The following is a 22,679-nucleotide window of genomic DNA, read 5'->3' as shown; positions in this document are numbered from 1 at the left end:
CTCCCTATCTCTCTCTCTCTCTCGTTCTCTGAACATGTCTGGTCATAATAATCTCTCCCCTGGGGGATTATTAAATCCCCAGTCAGTCAGTCAGTCAGAGAGAGCAGTGGTCAGTGTGATGGCTGACCGTCTCTCTCTATCCGAGTAACAGCACTACACTCGCAGCACATTCTGCACAATACTGCAGCCCTCAACAATAACAACCCTGTACTTCCTGTCTGTCCCCATAACAACCACACAACGCTACCCTCACACTGCAGACTGGGCCCCAGACCCACCAATAGGAAGGCAAGCTAACCCCATAGCAACAACCAGCCAGCCAATCAGGAGGATCATCGGCTTCCAGTGTTTGTGTGTGTCTTTCAGGGGAGGCAGTAGTGGTACCAGCAAATTTGCTGGCTGAAGGATGAAGCGTAAACCGTGATTCACCCACATGCACACTCCTACACACACACATGCGCGCACACACACACACGAGCACGCACAACCCTCGCTCAGAGAACAGATTGTTCATTCTAGTCTGGCACCTGCTGCTCAATTCATGTGGCATTTTGTAAGTTGTGACATAAGAATGAGTAGAGGTGTGTCGGCGAGACTCTAAATGTCACTTAAATAAGAAGAGATACACTTGTTCACTGATGAATATGAGTGTTTTTAAACCCGATAGTCAGGCACCAAAATGCAAAATGCACGTGGTCATTACATGTTATTAGAAATGTGCATTATTGTAAAAAAATTATCTTGATATTCTTCAAACATATGAGCGTTTCTCAAATACAATTTAGATTTTTAGTTCTTATATAACAACTTTTTTAGTTAGGTTTTTTAAATTGTAAACAAACGCCGCCATTTAAGGCGATGGGCAACATATTGTTTACTTTACATTTAATAAAGGAAATATTTAAATATATATTTTTTAAAAATAGTTCAGCTTTTATATTAAACATGGTGCGAATATAACCACCTTTCATGTGAGGAAAATGTAAAATATAAAAAAAAAAAAAAAACTGCCATAAAATGAGTTCTTTACAGGTTTCTGACTAAAGCAAATGTCTGTCTACTAAGATTCCCTCTGACAGCTTCTATATGTATTTACTGGGTGCACTAAAGGACTTTACTACATCCTGCCATCATTACCTACATGGGCGGAGCCTCAGTATTCATCACACTAATTGGTTGGTAGAATGTTGTCGGTTTCAGTGAGTTTTCTTTCCAAATGTTATGCCAAATTCACTTTCCATGCTAGAATCTTAAGTCAACAGAGAGAGCAGATAAATGGCAGGTTTCAATTCCAGGTTTACTATTTTTACTAACTCATAAATTACTAACATATTAAAGTAATTCAAGCATTCAGCATCACTTATCACACTTAGTATCAGATTACTATTTTTTCACAAACTGATGAAGGATATGAGCTAACTAGGCCTCAGCATCTCTTTGTTGAACAAAAGTCTGTCTGCTTTTTAATATGTGAATTTCACACGTGACTGGAAGCACTTCAGTAAAAAATTACTAAAGTCGACATAATAAGAATAGCACTCCTGAGCTAAATGTGTTGCCCTTTGTTGTTTTGTCTGATACTAAAATACTCAAATTCTACAAATGTTGAGTGTTCAATAAATAGTTTTGTAATTGCTCTTTCTTTAAAAAGCAAGACTAAATACATATAGGCTATGCAGTGTATTCAGTGGTGAAGAATAAATGAACATTTAATACATTATGCTCTGCAAAAATATGCTTAGTATTCAGTATTTGGTCAAATGTTTCATTTTTGTTCAAGTTTCAGGCAAACAATGTTTTTTTTTTGGTGCTTCTCTATTACAGTTCCTACCCAACTCTCAGCATTATTAATCTCCTGACCTGAGTGGGCATCATGGCTAGAGGGGCACACAGCCAGAGATAACCACAGGAACCTAATGTAACCCAGCTGCTGGGCTGTTTGGCCAGGATACAGCTCACAGTCTTTCTTGCAAATTATGTTTATGCCGTTCAGACACAGCATCGTCACTGCTGGACAGAGTACAGCGTCTTGTGGGCAACATCCTGTGAGCATTTATGAAGGACAAACTGTGCAGCAACAGATGAGCTTCTACCTCGGATTTTACATCTATAAGGTGGAGCAGCTAGGTAGGAGTGACGGTGTTTAAAAACTCCAGCAGCACTGCTGTGTCCGATCCACTTGTACCAGCACAACACACATAAAAACACCACCACAATGCCAGTGCAGTCACTGCAGTGCTGAGAATGACCCACCACCCAAATAACAGCTGATCTGTGGTGGTCTCTGCTGTGGGATCCTGACCATTGAAGCACAGGGTGAATGGAGGATAATACAGTATGAACAGAAATAGACTTGGCAGTCTATAAGTGTTATAGACCTTGCAGTCTAAAAGAAACAAGGAGCTGGTGAAAATATTATACTTAAATGGGGTTTACATGTCTTCATATATATATATATATATATACATATATATATATATATATATATATATATATGAATGTCTGAATAAAAACAGGATCACAAGATCATTACTGTACAGTGCTGCACTCATATTCCAGTATTTATCACTGAACTCTGAAGTGGCCAGTTATCAGTCCACATGACTCGTGTGCCACTTAGTGCCGGGTGTGATGGTGTATTGCACTATCGATGCTAATTAACGCTAGCAGTGGATGACTGGTGCCAGACAGACACAGAGATCCAACGAGATCCAGAGCCACCTGCTCCACCCCCAGCAAGCTGTGCCCTCCTACCCGGCAGTGGGCCTCTGTCTGTGGGCACCTCACAACTCACGACTCCATTACTCATCCAGACCCAGCAGGAGCGAAGTATGAGCAAAGCCACCTACAGTACAGCCTGCGTAAGAGTACATGCGTATGCCACGCGCAGCGTCGTGTCTGGAGCGGTGTCAGCTTCTGACAAATCAGGTTGAGGGTGTGTATGCCAGGCGCAGAGGGCCTGACTGTACATTTGTCACAATGAATGGTTTCCAGTCTAATGCGTCACCTCAGTACAACACCACGCCGTGTACCAGTGCTTAGATCCTCTATGTTTCCTTCAATTTATTCATTTATCCCTTTAAGCGCATCACTGCTCTTAAATAACAGAGAAAGCAAGCGGTTGTAAACGGGAACATCAGCACTAGAAATTGGAATAAATAATTTTTTTTAGAAAAGTCTAAACCAAATGCGTAAACATAGTAGGCTGATTCCATATCCTATTGTTTGTGATATACTGGTAGAATATTTTTCTTAAATACGTATTGTAATAATCTCTGTAAAGATTATTTTTGGTAAAGGTTATTTTTTGGTATAATTCTACATTACATACGTTTTATGCTACATTATGTTTATACAAATCAGAATCTTGGTAATTTCTGTAAATATATATACATATTTTTTTCTTTCTTGAAATTAATAAAATATTTGTAGAATTATTTTGTCATATCAGCAAGAATATAGTTATCACAAAAACCCTGAAATATTCTGTTGTGGCCATACTGCCAACACCTAAAAAAGCTGCAAAAATCAATATAAAATCTTAAAGTTTACTCGAGTATCTAAAGTCTGATCAATATGCAAATGATGTAATTATGATATATGTAAGTGATTATAATATTAGAATGAGAAGGAATGAGGAGGCTCTAGTTGGATACTTCTAGACTAGAAAAATGCAAACAAGGGAAACCCTTGCTGTGTGTGGACAGGCACTATCCTGCTGAAAGGTTCCATTTGGAAGCCCTGCCATGAGAGGCAACACATCTGGTCAAGGAATGTCCAGATGTTAGTGTCCATCGTATCACTACTAGAGGTAACCGACTGAAAACTGATTGTTGCCAAGATCCCAAACAGAACCTGGATTCAGGTTTCTTGTTCACAGCATCAGTGCAAACGAAGGTGACAGTGATTGGCTGATGACGGCCTATGTGGTGGGCAATTTGTTGAAACAACCTTTCTACCTCTCTCAGTCCAAGATGCACTTCTCTCAAAGTCTGTCAACTGGGGAAAATGTCTTTGAATGCATCATAGAGACATGTCTAGCAGTCAACAATCTCTCACCAAGAGGTACATTATCCAAAAATAGCCTCTGAGAGCCTTTTTCATAGGGCAGCTTTTTAAATGACACTGGGTGAATTATTTATTTTTCTCCCTAAAACATAAGTGCAAGCTGCAAGAGATTTTTTTTCCAGCAATCCATTTAAAACCATATTAAATTATCAATAAGTTACAGTATAGATTAAGATTAAGGCCTATAGTTCATACACACAGTTCTGTTTTAGCTATTTCTAATTTTAATCTATTCTTTTTAACTTACAGTTAATGTGGTTATATACGCAGTTATATTAATTTAAAATATTTATGCAGCAGTAATGTGATAACACAGGGAACATTTTCACAGCAGGAGAGCTGAAGTGAATGTTAGCTCCATCTCGCTCAACATTAAAGTGAATCATCTGTAGTTACGGGCACAACTCCCTGACCGACAGTCTATTTATACTTATTCCCATGGCCGTACGTCACGTTAGCACATTAGCGGAGTAGAATTCTTAATGGAAACTGCACTAAAAGTTCTTAATGCATTTCATACATTTTCTTTCTTAAACAGAGCTGAAAGATTCACTCATTATATTTGACAGTTCTAATATGTAGCTGAATTTATGTGGATTTAAAAGGGGAACTACATGAACTTTCCAAAACAAAGGAACCTTTTTCTTCTCCTTTCCAACAGCATGTGTGATGTTTATTGATGGACTACACTTCCTTCTCTTGCCTTTTCTGGCACCTTCCCTCTTTTTCCTCTGAATTTAGAGATGGGCTGATCAGTGGTTTTGGAGCTGATTTAGATCGCTGATTGTCTTTCAACATAAATGGCTGAACTTTTCTCAGATTCAACTATTTTGTTTTTTCTTTCATTAACCGAGGGATACCAACAATTTTGTCCATGTGAGTGAAAACCAGGTTACTCACCACAAAGTTGCTTTGGCATCCCAGAAGGTTGTTATGGGGTCTTGGTTGGTTGTTCATTTACAGACAAATGGTTGCTTTGGAACTTTCTGTGGTTGGCTCATGGCTGGGTGATTCTTGTGTTTGGCTTTTTTTCTTTTTTAGACAAAACAGACTGACCTTTCTGGCCCCAAACATTACAAACTTGTCCTAAAATAGCCCAGCATGCTGCGACAGTGCTGGTTCCTTCCTTGGTCCGACTGTGACAGGGATAGAACCATTCACAGTTGGGAGCAACAAAAAACTCCAGCCCAGAAAACACAGTCGTGTACATTAGCAGGTGTCTGTGTGGGCAAACCTAAACCAGCGCCAAGCGGAAGAATCCCGGGCTGAGAGGAGGTGGGCGGAACGAGTGACTGGAACACTTACAGACGAGGATAAAAATGGAAGGGGGATGAAAAAAAAGAAAAAGGAGTGAATGAATGAAAGAAGAGGGAGGCTGAAGGAGAGAGAGAGTGTACAACAGAGAGAGAACATGGGTACAGGAGAGACAATGAGAGGGAGATTCATAACCTATTTTCATTCAATGTTTAATGTCTATGACATAATTTTTGTGCCTCATATGTTATATATATACTGCCTGGCCCAAAAAAAAAAAGGTCACGCACTCTAATATTGGGTTGGATGACTTTTAGCTTTGATTGCCGCACACATTCACTGTGGCATTGTTTCCAAAAGCTTCAGCAATATCAAAGAATTATTTCTGTCCAGATTTGCATACATTTTTCCCCAAGATGTTGCAGCACTGATGGTGAGAGATTAGGAGCACTGTGCAAAGCCTTCTCCAGCACATCCCAAAGATTATCACCACTGTGTGGTGGCCAATTCATGTGTAAAAATAATAATCTCACACTCCCTGACCTTAACTGAGGCAAGGGAGGCCTACAGTTCTTTGGATGATGTTCTGGGTTCTTTTGTGACCTCCTGGATGAGTTGCCCATGTCCTTTTGGAGTAATTTCAGTAGGCCGGTCATTCCTGGGTTCACCACTGTTACAATTTTTCTCCTTTTGTGATTAATATCTTTCACTGTGATTCACGGTAGTCCAAAAAGCTTAGAAATTAAACATTACTTGTAACCTTTTCCAGACTGATCAGTCAAGGACTTGAATGATGTTTATCAGCAGTTTATCACCTGATCTCTTTAGATCAAGGCATAATATGTTTTTTTTTTATCTCTAGGCTTATTTCATGTTCTCAGACTGGTTATATTCAAATAATTTCTCGATTCTACAGATCTGGCAGTAATCAGGCCTGGGTGTGTTTAATGAAACTGAATATATTCACTATATTCATTTTTCATTTATATGTATGTTAAAGGTAACTAAAACTGTGAAGCACAATAAATGCTGTATAAAACCAATATAAAATCAAATGTTTAATTTACCTATTACTGTTAATAATAGCAAGCAGCTCCCCTTAACCTTACAAGCAGCTTTTATATTGAACACGTGCAAATTTCAGTTAAGGAAAAGTGTAAAATATGACAATCCCTACCGCATGCTTAATTTTTGAAGTTACAAGTTTTGTACTAACTCCCTAAAATGAGGGTGCACAGGATGGGATGTCTGAAATACCTTATGCATACATTTTGATTACAATTTCAATTATAATCATTTCCTGAAGGTTTAAACAGTTGGAGTTGAATTAACTCCAAGGATAAAATGTGTCAGTAAATTTGAGGAGGACAGTAAAAGGTTAACATGAAAAATGAAATGAATGGAGGACAGAAAACCAGGGGGAGTGAAGACTAATGGGAGAAGCGAGAGAGGGGCGTTAGATTACATAACAGCTTCAGAACGCATCATCCTCGCCTATGCTGTTCTAAAACCCCTTGTGCCATCTGCCAACACAGGGGCATCCGTGTCCTGCAGGCCTGGAGAGAGACATCCAGCGACTCAGGCATGAACATCCACATCTCCAGGACGTACTGACTCATTACCAACAGTCTCGTGGACCACCCTGAGAAGTGGTACAATTTAGCCGCCATTCTGCAATTCGCTCCCTCTCTATGATTGACAGATGAGAGCAGATCTGCCCATCAACACAGGGACAAACTGTCCAGAGACAACCTTAAGATGACACCAAGGGGTCGTCAATACTGCCGGTAATGACATTTCTCTCACCACTTAAACGTGACCAGCGTCTACTCACATACCGCTCTCGGTCCAGGCACGTGCCCCTACCCAATCACATGGGCTTTAAATCAATGTGAGACAAACAGAGCAAAAAAACAGAGTGTGAGTGTAGGAACTTGAAATGCAACTGCCACAACATTAAAACCACTGACGTGAAAAACGCTGATTGTGTGGGATTTACTGGCCACTGTTAATGGATGGAATGTATGTATGATGTATCAGGTGAACATTTTATTCTTAAAGTTGACTTCCTAAAGGAGAACAACTGTCAAAGCAGATTAGGGGTGCCTTGGAAACACTCACACCTGTATACGTTGTGAGGTGTTATCTTGTGAGTGAGGCTAAAGACTAAGAGTGGGACAAAAGACCAATATCGAAATATTTCTTATAATTTTTGTTTGTGATACATTATCAATATGTGGCATTAAATATTAATATATTTATTGAAACATAGGCACTCTACACTCTCTAATACTTGCCCCCCAAATTTGACTTTATAAAGTTACGGTTTTATTAGGCCATGTGGTGGTGCTAATCTAATGAATAAGTTAAACTTGTGGTAAAAATATTGGTTGTGAAGTTCGGTGAATCTAAAAACTATAAAGCCATAATTACTGATATTTCCTTATTAATGAGTATTTTAGCCTCTTTAGATGCTGTGAAATATTGTAGAGAAGTGTCTTGCTATATTGAAATATTATTTGATGTATTAAATATAGCAGAATCACAGTATCTTGAGATCACTGTTATTGTAGGCTATGTATAATGATAATATTGTATCATTAGATGCCCTGTGATTTCCACCCCTATTGAACACTGGTCGGCAAGTTCATGGTTAGGACATATTATTTATGGGAGTTATAGGACTGAGGTCTGATAGTGGGTGTAGATGGATGGGATGTTCAATTTTAAACTTGTCCGGGTATTTAACATTTCTTTATCCACAGTGATATGTGTACAGGGAATACATCATAAAAGAAGGCATTACCACCCATAGTGGACTGCACAGTGAGTGGTAATGATCATGACAACATGATAACAGACAAACATAAATCACATCCCTACAAGTGCAGGATACCCTACACACATATACCACAGGTCCGTGTAGTATTATCCATCTTCTGAGGGACATGGCAAAAGTTGTGGGACACCATACTAGTCCCACGTCTCATGAAATTTGGCTTGTCAGCGTAATTGACATGATGAACAAATTTTATATAAAGTTAGCAAATCTAGCACTGTATAAATAAGGAGGCCCAGGCAATTTTCAAAATGTTGAAATTTCAAAAATCATTTGTGACCAAAAGCCAAAAAACATTTAGTTTACTCAAAATGAACAAAAATAATATCTTTGGAATTTAACAACTGGTAAATAAAGCTGAAGATTGTAATTGATTAATTAAATAGAGGAAAATCAAACAGAGCTTCTAAAAGAAATAGATCCAATTTACTCCTGGTATCAGGATTGTATTATTTTTAGAACATGCTTTTATATTACACTTTATTTTACTAGATCACTTCCTGAATTGGTTCAAATCATCATATTTGTATCTGTTTTAATTATATCTTGGGCGCATTTTCACTGGTATTTTTATGTAGCTTTGTCTTATTCAGATATAATCTGATAGTCAATGGGTTTAAACAGGGTTATACTTTATGCATAATGCACATTTATTTTAGTTTTTACTGTCAGGTAAAATATAAATATTCTATTCTAAAAATTAGATCTTACATTGTTGCTGCTAAATAAAAATCCTGCTCAGATTCTTCCAAAAACAAAGAAAATGAAAGCATGCCTGGTAAAATAATGTAAAAAATAAGCAAATCTAGAACTACAAAGTTCCACCTGGCAACCCCCTGTATAGAGCTGGTAGATGAAGTGTCTGATGTGCTGAGTGGGGATTCCTTCTGACCCAGCTTAAGTCACAAATAAGATTTATTCCTACAGATCTCACAAAGAGTCTGGGCTCAACTCAGAAGCTCACCGGCTGTGATGGCTGCCTTAGACAGACAGATGCAAATACAGCCAAATGAACAGTATCAACACCTGCATTTGACTTTAACAGAACAAACAACCAACAGACAACAAGTTTTACCGGCCACCATTCACCCAGAACTTCTGAAGCCAAGTTCATAGGTTTTCTTACCCATTCCTTCCTGTTTAGGGTTGTTATTGGCCTACACTGAGGCCTACACAGAATCCTTCAGCCCAAGCACCTCCGGAAAAGGTGCCAGTTCTTTGCCTCACACACACTCACACCTAGGGGCCAATTTAGCATTACAAATTCCCCAACTCGTTTGCCACCATGCTGCCCAAGCCGGACTCAACAAAACCAGAGAAAACAGCAAAACAACAATAATTGTCTTTTTAACCGGCATTTAAATTGCCTTTTAAAATTTACATAAGATCGTTTTATAGGATTAAAAGCGTGATTTCGGCTTTAACTGGAAATATCTGCACAAAACTGTGGCGTACTGAGGTGCACAGCTTTTCATCTGTTGCTGTGTTTACAAGCACGTGCCCAGCCATGTGTAGGCCATGCAACTACCTTATATTTACAACCTCCCCTTGTCACTCACACAGTCACATTGCATGTCCTGCGATGTGACTATTGCTCATGTGCACATCGCAATGACAATGCTTAAACAATATATTGTGCAGCCCTAACCCAGACCACAGATTTTAGGAGGATCGGAGCTCTGGACCTCTCCTGGGCTCTAAAGAAGATTTCAGACATACCGAACTCACAGAGCATGGTCTCCCGAGAATATAAGAAGTTAGTTTTCCCCACCAAATGGGCTGAAGAGGAAGACAAGGATGGGTGAGTGTGAGCCAATACAGCTTTACTGATGAGCTGTTTTAATTAAAACACTTCAACTACCTCAGGAGTGCAGTTTAAAATACAAATCCTTTCATATTATTTCTGCATTTCAGCTCTGCTGCCTCAGCAGCGCTGCAGCCTAATGCCAACAAGTGTGTGTGTGTGTGTGTGTGTTTCAGTTAATGAGATTCTGCAGTATCTGTGGCTTGTTGAGGGTAGCAAAAGAGTGGATTAATGGCATTATGACTCTTTCTCCTCTTTACACACACAGACACACACAGACACACACAGACACACTCACAGACACACTAAAAATGGCCGAAGCCAAACAATATGAAATGTCAGAAAGCAGACTTGCCATTTTTTCCACCACTTACTGTATTTTTGTCTTCCTTCTAAGATAAAAACAATTACCATTTAAATATATATTTAATTACAACTCATATGAACATTTCTAATGTCTCAGCAGACACACACCAATAAAATACATATACCTCAGTAGTGCTATTCTACTCAGATGTCAGTAAAAATTACACAAAATTTGTTAAACAAATCATAACACTTTGTTAGCTCAGCGTACATTACTATTCTAGTCCTGTACACCCCGTATCGTTCAGCTGGTTCCTCTACTAGCGAAAACACTGATATAGGACTTCAAATAAATTGAGTCATTGTTCAACATAAGCTATTCAATCTTGTGAATAATGCGATACAATTCCGGTTGCCAAATATGCAGTGCATCCTCGCCAGAGATACACACATGCACATGCACACAATCATTTGTATAATGCCAACTTCAGGCTTTTTTTTTTTTTTTTACATTTTAAAAGGCATTTAACAAACGCTCTTGTCCACTGAGTTCAGTAAATAATAAAAAAAATATATATATATACAAATGCTATTGCTGTAATATGTAACATGTCAGCACTGCGGTGTCTGACCCCTTGTACCACCACAACATACACTAACACACCACCACCATGCCTGTGTCACTGCAAGCTGTGAATTACCCATCAGATTCAACAGCAATGACACAAAAGCAAAAACTGGAGATACAGATTAGGCTAAAAAGTATTATTTCTTTGAACTCTTTACTACAGTCCTTTAATACATCTGTCTCTGTACGAGTTTAGTGACAAATACCAGACATTACGAAAAATGCATTTCTTCTCATGGGAAACTGTGCCCCTAGCATCTAAATTCTTATTGCTGTATAGACATCTGATCCCCAGACAGAGAGAGACCAAAACAGAGTACATACAGTTTACTTACTCTCTCACTGTCTCCCGCTCTCTCTCTCTTCCCTCTCTCCCTCTCAGAGATCCTTAAAAAACACTAATCAACTACCGTCACATACTAATTAAAGTGTAGTTCAAAATATACTGCAATTCATGCAATTTAATAGGATTAATTACAATCTTTGTAAAAAAACAAAAATACAGATAGAACTGTTGGCAATCTTAGTATGTAAAAAAAAAAAAGTATTGTCAGTACACTGTCATACTCATAATATCTGAGCAAAAAAAAGGTTTTATGCAATAATAACAGTGTGATCTAACTGCAGAAAAACACAAACTAATAATTAAAAATCTAATTGTTCTTCGGCGGCACATTTGATTTCTCTCTTTCACTGAGCCATTTGCACAGTTTCAGCTTTAGCTCACAGGCTATTATTACATAACACACTACATTCCACACTGTACAGCTTCCGTGTTCTCTTTAATGCCCCCCGAACACCTCCAAACCTCCACACACACATGGGCCCAATCCCATTTCACCCCTTGGCCGTACCCCTTACTCCATGGGATTGGGCTTGTTAGCCCTTGATAAGTAGATTTTTTTCTAGCCAGAACACTTAAATCCAAGGGGAATGAGAATAACTGGTGAGATTGCAGCACACGAGACCAAAGAAACCCACCAATGTAAGTATTTTCCTTGTTAAAAGTGACGACTAGCACTATATTACCATAGATTAATGTGTAGTTTCAATGTTTTATGGCCGAATTCTTCATAACAATCATGAAAAAGAAAGATCGCTAGTAGTTTGTTTCAGTAGTTAACTAGCTAGCTAATTTTCCTGTTCCACCTTACATGGCGCAACAGACGGCCGGGGGCTGCAGCATTTAAGGCGGAACAGAAAAATTAAATAAAATGAAAGGCTAATCAAAGCTAATTTCAGACCCCATCACAGAGGAATTAAGGAATGGATAATAATTAATTTCTGCACCCTCTCCCCCCTTTCTGAAGACACACAATGCCTTAAAGTAATCTAGTTAGCCAGCAGCTTGGTTACTGAACTTTAGCACTCCTGATGACGTATCGGGTGTTTAAAGGATTGTCCCAATTCAAGGGCTAGGTGTAAGTGTTAGGGCCAAGGGGTGCTGTATAGGGCTCTCTTATAGATAACACACATGACATAGTGCAGATAATGTGTCCCTCTAATGGAGAAGTGCCCACCAGTGGATTACATGTGATGTGGTGCCTAAGAGGTATATAATGGTACAAGATGAAGTAAACAGACACTATGTTTAAAATCCATTTTTTTTAAGTTTTTCCACATCCACTCTAGAATGTACACGCCTCATGCTATGCAGCAGGTGCCCTTTTTCATTTTTTCGCTCCTGCCCTTCGAACAGCTTGAGTCCTCCACTGCGCACGCACACACACACACACACACATCTTAATCATCATGATCTTTTTTCCTTCTTGACTGCTGAATACCAGCATGGGGGTGGTGGAGGTGGGAGATGGAGATTAGATGTTCTTTAGCAGAGCGTGGTCGTGACCCCATATAAATTCAGAAGAATCTCCTGAGCTCCGTGTGAATACCTGGAGGATTACAGAGATCATCAAATTTATTTCAGTAATTACCCTGTGATTACGTCCGCGGACAGATAAAAGGGCTTTTATGATGATTGTCAGAAGGACGTATGCGTGTCATCTACCTAAGTGTATGCTGGTCTTCACCTGCAGGAGAGTGCAGCAGAAAGAGCCTCCTTAAACCAGTTTCAACAGTTTTAGTTTAACATAGTGAGATGTGACTTTCACAGTGATGGGCTGATCGAGTGCTAATGATGAAAATTACATTAAAAAAGCTCTTTTCATAGTAATATTGATTTTTTTATTTTACTTTTTTAACATAATTATTTTTCATATACAGGGGTTGGACAATGAAACTGAAACACCTGTCATTTTAGTGTGGGAGGTTTCACGGCTAAATTGGAGCAGTCTGGTGGCCAATCTTCATTAATTGCACATTGCAGCAGTAAGAGCAGAGTGTGAAGGTTCAATTAGCAGAGTAAGAGCACAGTTCTGCTTAAAATATTGCAATGCACACAACATTATGGGTGACATACCACAGTTTAAAAGATGACAAATTGTTGGTGCACGTCTTGCTAACGCATTTGTGACCAAGACAGCAAGTCTTTGTGATGTATCAAGAGCCACGGTATCCCTATTTACCATAGGGATATTTCTTAATCAATTATTTCTAATTTTACCCCATTTTCTCCACAATTCAGAAGGCCAATCCCCATTCATATAAACTAGAAGGGGTGAAGGAAATTGAATGTCTCCAATACATAAGAAGTCAGATTCAGCCTCTTTCCAACTGCCACCAATGCAGCATCTCTAGGAAGTGCACTCGGAGGAAAGCACCGGATCCCCAGCTCCGATATGAGTGCTAACTATAACTAACTGCACTATAACTGTTAAGCAGGTAGGAAAAAAACCTGCAATAACTATAAACATTGATTAACGCAAGACACACTCTTCTGGGATAGCTGATGTTGGACGAGAAGGCCTCGAAGGCTTGCAGCCTCCACTCCATTCATCCCAAAGGTGTTCTATCAGGTTGACTGTGAAGGCCAGTCAAGTTCTTCCATGCCAAACTCGATCATCCACGTTTTTTATAGACCTTGCTTTGTTCACTGGTGCTCAGTCATGTTGGAACAGGAAGGTACCACCCCCAAAAGTTCCCCCAAAGCTGGAAGCATTAATGAGTCCAAAATCTATTGGCATGTTGAAGCATAGTTCCTTTCACTGTAACTAATGGGTTGAAGCAACAACCCCACGTCATAATCCCCTCTCCAACAAATTTACACTTGGCACAAAACCACTGGAAAATGGTTTACTGACCATGGTATTACTGTACTCAATTGGTCTGCCAACTCTCCTGACCTGAACCCCGTAGAGAATCTGCGGAATATTGTGAAGAGAAAGTTGAGAGACGCAAGACCCAACACTCTGGATGAGCTTAAGGCCGCTATCGAAGCATCCTGGGCCTCCATAACACCTCAGCAGTGCCACAGGCTGATTGCCTCCATGCCACGCCGCATTGAAGCAGCCATTTCTGCAAAAGGATTCCCGACCAAGTATTGAGTGCATAACTGAACATAATTATTTGACGGTTGACTTTTTTTGTATTAAAAACACTTTTTTTGCCAAAATCATCAATATTAAAACAATAAAAGGCTTGGACTACTTCAGTTGTGTGTAATGAATCTCTGAAATATATCTGAAATATCTGAAAGTCTAATGTTTATCAGTTCATTACCGAAAATAATGAACTTTATCACAATATGCAAATTTTTGGAGAAGGACCTGTATTCTAGTTCTAGGGAATAGTCTAAAGAAGCCACATTTCCAAAAGAGATCTCTGATGCATTGATTGCAATTACTGAAAAAGCACAACAAAAAACGAGCTCATCTACCAGAGGTTTCAGTTCCCAGTGTAGTTTACACCTCATTTGTTCATTTTGGCGTTCAGCAAGGTCTATGACACACACACACCCACAGTCCAGTACTGATCTCACTGCCACGTGAATGGAAGACAATGAGGGATGCTCTCCTGTTCTGTTTAAAAAGAACACACTCAATACTGCTGCAGAATCCATACGCCAGCAGGACTCTGCATGTGTCCAGATCTTCTAATGGCCAGCAGAGCCTGCCAAGGAAAGCAGAGCTGGAGAAAAATACTGAACCTGAGCCAATGGAAAGAATACCTCTTTTACTACTTTTGGGAAATTTACCTCCAGATCTCCATTTTACACATATATCACTGTATGTGACACAAGTTGAAATAAGATGCTAAAGCAGTCAGAAAGTGAGAACAGAACAAGAGATTTTGAATATGAGTAAGTATGACTCTAAACGCAGCAGTGGGAGAAAGAGAGAGAGCTGGAGGGACAAACAAGATAGATGGATGGATAGATAGATAGATAGATACTTTATTGATCCCCGAGGGGAAATTCTTGAACCTGTTTATAAAAATTGCGCATCTGAAATCTCTTGATATCGATTCCGCAAGTAAGAACAGAAAAACCCGTCCTAACTGTGTCAGTCACAACAGATGCCCTGGGATTGTCCCACAATCCCAGGGCTATACAGGGCTAGAATTAAAACAGTAGCTGAGATAACTTAGCCTTTGCATTTATTTGTTTACCAAAATACTGTCTGCCTTCCTCTGTGTAAATTACATGGTAGTTAGTCACACGTGACTTAAGTAGCACTGATAAATAAAGGTAAATGTATGACTAGAACTGCACTGCTTAAAAATATTAAATGATTAGAATAGCACTGATGAGGTAGATAATTAGCTAAATGTGTGACGAGTACAGCACTCCTGGGATGAATGTATGACTAAAATTGTACTGCTGAGGTACATTTATAGTTAGAATAGCACTGCTGAGTTAAATGTATTGTGCTTTGTTGGTTTGTCTGATGGGATGTTAAAATGTTTGGTGTTCAATAAATGAGTTTACATCATAGTTCTGTAATTGCTTTTTGTTTGGTATAAATTATTTGCTCATTTCACTCATTCAGCCAAAAAAAAAAACTAAAGTACTTTATTTGCCATTTTTCAACAAATATTTCTGGTTGCCAAATAATCTGTACATCCCTATTTATTGGGTACCTTTAATCTGGTGAGTTCAGTGTCAGCTACAGGATGTGTTTCATACTGTACATGATTCTGATGAGATTTAAGGCATTTGAGACCAATTACTCTGGACTGTGTTGTGCCAATTCTGCAACCTGGATCAGCAGAACAAGCAAGAATCTGACTGCAATTACTGTAAAATAACTCTCTGAAACAGGCTCTACTATCAGAGTTCCCAGTTTACACCTCATTTGTTCATTTTGGCGTTCAGTAAGGTCTATGACACACACACACCCACAGTCCAGTACTGATCTCACTGCCACGTGAATGGAAGACAATGAGGGATGCTCTCCTGTTCTGTTTAAAAAAGAACACACTCAATACTGCTGCAGAATCAATACGCCAGCAGGACTCTGCATGTGTCCAGATCTTCTAAAGGCCAGCAGAGCCTGCCAAGTCCCTGACCAGTGTGCTCATAGTAAGGCCAGGTGAATTATTGGGTGTTGGATTGAGGTCTGATAGTGGGTGCAAATGGATGGAACATTCAATCTTAAAAGTTCTGAAATCACAGAAAGGATTACCAACCACAGTGGACAGAACAGTGCCCACAGTGGTAATGATTGTGATTGGCAGCAATTGGCTGGAAACATTGTCCATTAAAGGGCCAATGGAAATTTTATTTAAAATAGCTTGTGAGCTATTCTTCCCCACTTCACCTGCCACAGCACAGTCTGGGCCCTATTTTAGCCATTAACCACGCACCGCGCAGCTTGATTTTTTAATGGCATGTCAGTGTGTCTTTGCTATCGTAACGACGAAAAAAGTACACCATGCATGGCTCGAAACGTGCAAACTGGCCATGCTCTCTCTGGGTGGGTAGATGGCGGACTCACCCTGCATCACTCCCAATGTGATTTAGGTCAGCACACATCTGTGTACTAAGTATTGGAGACGACTTGCTGTACTTTTCTCCAAGTTTCTACACCATAGAGCTACATCAGCACCAGTTAAAAAAGAGGCAGTGGCTGACTTCACATGTATTGGAGAAGGCATGTGCTAGTCTTGACCCTCCTGGTGTTGGGGCATTGATAGTGATAGGGAGTGTGCAGCTGATTGGATGGGGAGCCAGCACAGCTTAATTGTGGAGAAGAGCAGAATTAAAATGTAAAAAAAATTATAAAATAAAATAAAATAAAAAAATCACGAGTGTGTTTTTGGCAATGAATATGGGTTCATTTTAGTCATTTTTGCACACCTCATAAAGACCACCACACATCAGCGTAAATGTATTCACAAGCACTGCTGCTATTTAAAAAGCACAGGCGCAAGGGCATGAAAATATACTGTTGGAGTGTAAGATACTGGTGGAGTGTAAGATAGCAATGAGCATTGCAACACATATTGCACAGAGTCCAGATAAAGCCCTCTTTGTGTAAATATGTTCAACTGGTTTGGAGAAGCTCCCAAAAAAAGCTTTGTTCCTCTCACCACTCCAGTTTTTATAGCCAATAAAAATAATAAAAACGCAGCAAAACTGACAAAGTTTTACACATCATACAAGTTCTACGATTCATGGATTAGTTGCAAAAACAAACCAGTGATAATGGGCTCCTTTGCTAAACAAGCCCTTAATCTGTCTTGGGTGTGGATTTATTTATTAAGTATGCGAAAACTCCCCTAAATAGGGATTCATGTTGTTTTTTTTTTACCTCATGTAAGAGAGCCCCTCAAAATTAAAAAAAAAAAATATTCGTATTGCCCACCTCTATGACTGACATTTGACATACTGGCTACATCATAAATAAGCTGTGTTTTTACTTACTCTTAACCCTCATTTGATCAGATGCAAGCTCCTAATTCAGTGTGCCTAAACCCACAAATATCAAAGAAAATGTATTACTCATCAGCCCTGATGATGACACCAACCCAAAGCTCGATCAATACGTGTCAAGGGACTTGTCAACCCCATTCCAGGCATAGCTTTAAGAACAAACTAGTTTCCAAGTAAAAGGTGAGATGTGATTGGACGGCGTGCGTCAGATGCCAGCTTGGTTAGCTGTTATTAAGTGTGGGTCCCCAGTCATGACTAATCATCTCAGTCTGTGTGTGTGTGAGCCAGCACGTGGAATGATCTTTAGTTCTGCCTGGGGACTGCATCAGTGCCATGTCTGGGCTGCTCTGCTTCTGCCACAGCGGCATGTGCCATCAGCAACTGTCTGTCATGAGCAGGGAGTCTGGCCATAGTCCAAACACCAGCGCCGCGTGAGTTTAGTAGCGTTATGAGGGCACTGCCACACAGGCCACCCACTGCCCTTTACCTTACCGAAGGGTACATCTGTCAGGCTACGTTCACACAAATATTTCTCACAAAGCCCAAATATTTACCTTATAAACCAAAGTAGTGTGTTTATAATAAAGAGTTTTATATATAAATATATAGGGCTGGACAGTAATTAGGGGTGTGCAATATCGTATCATACACAATAATTTCGCCAACATTTTTGAATATCATAAATAATATTATACCCTGGAAAAAAAAAAGATTTTTATTATTAAGGGAGAAAAGAAATCCAAACCTACATGGCCTGGTGTGAAAAAGTGTTTGCCCCTAAACCTAATAACAGGTTGGGCCACCCTTAGCAGCAACAACTGCAATCAAGCTTTAGTGTTAACTTGCAGTAAGTCTTTTACAGCACTGTGGAGGAATTTTGGCTCCACTCATTTTGCAGTATTGTTGTAATTCTGCCACATTTGAGAGTTTTCCAGCATGAACCGCCTTTTTAAGGTGATGCCACAACATCTAAATTGGAGTCAGGTCAGGACTTTGTCTGGGTCAATCCAAAGTCTTCATTTTGTTCTTCTTCAGCCATTCTGACTTGCTGGTCTGTTTTGGATCATTGTCCTGCTGCAGAACCCAAGTTCGTTTCAGCTTGAGGGCACGAACAGATGGCCGGATATTCTCCTTCAGGATCCTTTGGTAGACAGCAGAATTCATAGTTCCATTTATCACAGCAAGTCTTCCAGGCCCTGACGCAGCAAAACAACCCTGGACAATCACACTACCACCATGTTTAACTGTAGGTATAATGTTCTTTTTCTGGAATAGGGTGTTACTTTTATGCCAGGTGTAATGGGACACACATTTTCCAAAATGTATTTTATAAAAAGTCTTGGGAATCATTAAGATGTTTTCTGGTAAAATTGAGACGATTCTTAATGTTCTTTTTGCTCAGCATTGTGGTTTTCATCTTGGCACTCTGCCACTCAGGCCTGCCACTCTTGCCCAGTCTCTTTCTTATGGAGTCACGACCATAACTGAGGCAAGCGAAGCCTGCATGTCTTTTGATGTTGTGACCTCTTAGATAAGTCTTTGCTGCATTCTTGGAGTAATTTTGGTCTGCCTGGCAGTCCTGGGAAGGTTCACCACTGTTCCATGTTTTTGCCATTTGTGGATAATGGCTCTCACTGTGGTTCTGGATTCCCAAAACATTAGAAATGTCTTTATAATCTTTTCCAGACTGATAGATATCAATTACTTTCTCTCATTTGTTCCTGAATTTATTTGGATATTTACATGATATTTAGCTTTTGAACATCTTTTGGTCTACTTTGCTTTGTTATTCGGATCCTATTTAAGTAACTTTTTGATTGAGTACAGGTGTGGCAGTAATCAGGCCTGAATGTGGCTAGAGAAATTGAACTCAGGTGTGATAAACCACAGTTAAGTTATGTTTTAACTAAGAGGACAAACATGTTTCCACACAGGGCCATGAGGATTAGATTATTTTTCTCCCTTAATAAACTTAATAAACAAGTAATATAAAAAAATAATTTTTCATATTACTTGTGTTGTCTTTGACAATTTTTTTAACTAGTTTGATCTAAAAAATTTAAGAGTGTCAAACATGCAAAAAAAAAAAAATAACCCATGAAGGGGCGAACACTTTTTCACACCACATATTCGACACATACACAGGGAGCCACACAGCACAGCCTTGTTTGTACAAATTCCACTGTGATTTCAATACAAAGCACACCACTGCCCATAAGGCTTATGCACCTGACAAGTTATCACAGTCACAAATCAAATATTCTAACAAAAATAGAAGAGAAAAACAGTGGGAAAGAATGCCAGTTAAAGAGACAGAGCAAGACCCAAATGTACCATCCAGTCAGACGACTTCTTTTCATTCATTTTTGGGTTGTTTTTGTGGCTCTCTCTGCACGCATGCTTCAACATGCTGCATTATGAACAGAACGTCTCTGGGAGTTAGATGGAATCATGAAAACAACGCAGAAAAACACTGATAAGTGTATGTTAAAGAATCTAGGAATGGCCTATCATTAAGAGATTGGGAGATGTTTCCAACCCTGGTGGTGGAACAGCCATTCATGACTGAAAGTGTCCCAGTAAGTGTAACTGCCCTCCTACTCCCCACTCTTACGTATAAGATGCTAGATACTAGTGCAGGCCTGTGCCTGTTAACTGATTTTACAGAACTGGTAGATAGTGTTCTCCTCCAAGCATGCTCGGCTGACTCAGTTGACTCTGAAGAGGTAGACTTTACCCTCCAATCACTGGAGGCAAAATGTAATTGTCCTAGGTAGGCCTGTCACGATAATTACATTATGGACATAACAAATGGACATACAATTATTTTATTTAAAGAGTAATGCCCATAAATGGAATGAGCAGTGTTTCAACAATAAAATAGAAATGCACTTTCAATACAGCCACAATTCATCGTACTTTTCCTGGGGACCTAAAACACGCTGTACCCCTAAACTATGTCTTCATTAACTATTAGTGGCAATTGAACTTCTGAAAAGTAAGTTATGTTTGTTAACTGTAATTACCACGGTTGCATGCATATTAAAAGAGCAGCTTCTCCGAACGTTAATGAGGACGTAGTTTAGGAGTACAGCATCTTTTAGTTTCCCCCCAGGAAAATTCTGTTGTTTTTTGTGACTTCCGTTGTGTTGTGGTTGTATTTGTAGCATGTTTCCCTAATTGCAGCGTAGGTATGGATATGTGTATGGATGTGGATATGGATGTAGGTGTATGGGTGTATGAGTATAGGTATGGATGTGGATAAAAATATGGGTATAGGTATGGATGAGTATATGAGTGTAGATATGGATGTGGGTATAAATATTGGTATAAGAATGGGTGTACCAGTATAGGTATGGATGTGGGTATAAATATTGATATAGTAATGGGTATATGGGTGTAGGTATGGGTGTATGGGTATAGGTATGGATGTGGGTTTAAATATTGGTATAGGTATGGGTGTATGGGTCTAGGTATGGGTGTATGGGTATAGGTATGGATGTGGATATAAATATTGGTATAGGAATGGGTGTATGGGTATACCAGTATAGGTATGGATGTGGGTATATGTATATGGGTATAGGAATAGGTGTATCAGTATAGGTATGGATGTGGGTATAAATATTGGTATAGGTATGTGTGTATGGGTATAGGTATAGTATAGGTATGGATATGAGTATAATTATGGGTATAAATATGGGTGTAGGTATGGATGTGTATGGGTATAGGTATGGGTGTATGGGTATATATGTGGATGTGAATGTGGGTATAAATATGGGTGTAGGTATGAATGTGAATATGAGTATAAATATGGTATAGGTATAAAAATTGGTATATGGGTATGGGTGTAGGTATGGGTATAGGTATGGATATGGGTATAGGTATCTATGTGTTTATAGGTATAAATATTGGTATATGTATGGGTATTAGTGTAGGTATGGGTGTATGGGTATAGGTATGAATGTGAATATGGGTATAAATATGGTTTAGGTATAAATATTGGTATATGGGTATGGGTGTAGGTATGGGTATAGGTATGGATATGGGTATAGGTATATATGTGTTTATAAGTATAAATATTGGTATATGTATGGGTATTAGTGTAGGCATGGGTGTATGGGTATAGGTATGGTATAAATAAGAGTCTAAATATGAGTATAAATATGAGTAAATGTATGTATGCGGTTTCGTCCTCTTACCCCGGCAGTATGGAGCGAGCATCCTGCGCCTGTCAGCGGCCAGGCTGTGTCCTTCGTTTGGGCTCTGGTCAGTCAGAGACTCCCGCATCTCTGGAAGCTGCTGATCCGCTCGTTTCTGTCTGTGATAAATTCACCCAGCTCTCCACAGCGGCTCCCAACAACGAGAATCACTCGGTCCCCCCGGCCCTGCTGCTGCTGCTGCTGAGGAGGCGCTCACCTCCCTCCACACACTGCGCTAACGCGAGCTGCCCCCGCCAGCCGCCAGCCACTGCAGCTCCTGCCAGCCAGCCCGTCACTCTGCGGCGCGTCGGTAAACTCGCCCGCCCACTGACGGCTCACCACCGCGGCCCGCCCGCTCTCTCCCAGGCCGCTACAGTCTCCTACATGGTGGGGTCATGTCGGAGATCCGGGTAAATAACAGGCGAGCGCTCAGTTTTCAGCGAGCCGCGGCGGATCTGCTCCGCGCAGCGCTGTGGCCATGACCTCACTGGATCTGGGAGGAACCATTCCGCTCAGCGCGCGGGGAGCAGGAGAGATGTAGGGCAGTGAGTGGGTCCGTCAGCCAGGGATGAGCAGTTCGGCTCCTTTTTGACGAACCGACTCTTTCTATGCCCTCTGTAGTGATTAGAAGCGCTTTGAATTATTTGGGGAACCGACTGCTTCATACTGACTGAACTGACAGCAGGACTACTGAGAGGTTCGAGTGAGATTAGCGAACCGACTCTTTCTAACTGAACAGTGATTTAAGATTTGAATCACTTGACCTAACCGACTCTTTCACACTATGAGTTTAATTAATTAAAGATCTT

General features: G+C 39.9%; 1 protein-coding gene and 1 non-coding gene across 2 annotated transcripts in view; both read right to left on the bottom strand.

The window, feature by feature from the left end:
* tmem198b (transmembrane protein 198b) overlaps positions 1–22,447 on the bottom strand; it is a 60,605-nt gene extending 38,158 nt beyond the window's left edge. The window contains exon 1 of the mRNA XM_022675495.2: positions 21,871–22,447. The gene's annotated coding sequence lies outside the window, so the exon portion shown is untranslated. The remainder of the gene's footprint in view (positions 1–21,870) is intronic.
* Positions 15,191–15,323, bottom strand: LOC125802319 (U11 spliceosomal RNA). Its single transcript, XR_007439355.1, has one exon. It is a non-coding gene; the product is annotated as a U11 spliceosomal RNA (small nuclear RNA).
* Positions 22,448–22,679: the final 232 nt, after the last annotated feature.

This window comes from Astyanax mexicanus, chromosome 5, assembly GCF_023375975.1.
Source record: "Astyanax mexicanus isolate ESR-SI-001 chromosome 5, AstMex3_surface, whole genome shotgun sequence".
NCBI lineage: Eukaryota > Metazoa > Chordata > Actinopteri > Characiformes > Acestrorhamphidae > Astyanax > Astyanax mexicanus.
The sequence above is the reverse complement of the archived record's forward strand: the minus strand, read 5'-3'. Positions and strand labels throughout refer to the sequence as shown.